Raw genomic sequence first — 1,729 nt, 5'->3', positions numbered from 1 at the left:
TTCAGGAAGCTCTTTGTCCCAAGAAATGTTATATACGCTTGTGTCACCTACAGACCACTCATAGAAATTGTCCATGTCCGCTTTAACTTGTTGGCTGTAATGCATTAATTTACGCACCATTTTTTTATTTTCGTTAGTTACTTCTATTGCGCAAACGAGTACATCCCTGTGTAGTAGTCCTTGAGTTAATTGATTTTTTCCAGTGGTTATTATTACCTTTTCACTATTCCATAAACTGTACCAGATGCCCACGTCACCTGGCAGAGTCTGTTCGCCTACGGCAAGAAGGTCTGTATTGTACTGTGAACCGAATTCTGCAAAAAGAAATAGAATTAGATTAATTTTAATACTTGAAATACTTGATCAAGCATCCGAATCTTTCTTCTATTCCCCTGCCACTCCATTTTTTTTAATTCCCATTTTTTCTTTAAAAAACTAAAATTGAAAATATAACATTTTTATTTCGCGCGCTGCAGACCGCAAAGTTCCGATAGGTGGCGCTGAAATCAGTCCACTCGAGCGCTCGAGTCTAGATCGTGTGCGCGAAAAAGATATCTGTTTTTTGTGACAAAAGTTTTTGTGCCAAGTGTATACATTTTTATCAAAAATATCAATTTTTCACTAAGAACATTAATTTTTAAATAAATAGATTATTCTTTAACCATCAAAACATTAATTTTTTCTTTAACAGATATGAATTTTTGATCAAAAACGAGAAAATTTTGAGGTAAAAAATGAATTCTTCAAAAAATATATAAATTTTCAACCAAACTGTTAAATTTTCGATCCAAAAGATAAATTCTCAACGAAAAATGTTATAGTTGATTTTTAAACCAAAAAATATTTTAATTTCAAATAAAAATTAGTAACATTCAACCGAAAAGGTAAATTTTCAACTAAAAATAATAAATTCTAAATAAAAAATGAAACAACTGAATTTTCATTTGAAAATTGATGTTCAAACAAATAGTTGAATTTTCGACAAAAAATTAAGTTTTAAACAAAAAAAAAACAATTTTCGATCAAAAAAGACGATTTTATAATAAAATGCTTTTGTTTTCAAACTACTTGAATTTTTAAACTCAAAATGATATATTTTTAACCAAGTTCAACTAAGTGCAAGAAAACATGTATATTTCATATTTGAAGCAAAGAATATTTCAATTTCATATAAAAAACAGCTGAATTTAAGCACACACATGAATTAATAACGAAAAACAGAAAACCTTGAATTTTCAGTTCTTATTCCTATTTATTGGAACGAAAAATTTAATTTTTTACAATACACATTCAAATTAAGGAATAACTATTATATATAGGTATATTATTATATTTACCAATAAAACTGATGAAAATCGCTAGAGTGAGGAGAGGAGCACCAACATTCATCTTCATGATCGTTAAATCCAAGAAAAGGGGCCTCTTTCAATTCCAAAAAAACTTCAAAATAAATAAATTCATCCTTTAAGCTCAATTAAAATGTAGAAAATAAAGTTTATACCTTTTTTAATTATTAGAAACTTTTAATATAAATTCCAGATTATTTAAGGTTGCGGAATAAAATTTGGAAACTTTAAAACTATTTTTCAAGGTACCAAAATAAAAAAAAATTTTTTTTGATTGCTAGAAAAATTTGTTATGATTTTTTATTTTGAAAAACTAATTTTAAGGCAATATTGAAATTTCCGAATCATAAATAATTTAAATTTATGTTTATTATGAATAATTT

The sequence above is a fragment of the Belonocnema kinseyi genome, chromosome 5 (assembly GCF_010883055.1).
Source record: "Belonocnema kinseyi isolate 2016_QV_RU_SX_M_011 chromosome 5, B_treatae_v1, whole genome shotgun sequence".
Classification (NCBI taxonomy): Eukaryota; Metazoa; Arthropoda; class Insecta; order Hymenoptera; family Cynipidae; genus Belonocnema; species Belonocnema kinseyi.
Note: the sequence above shows the minus strand (reverse complement) of the source record.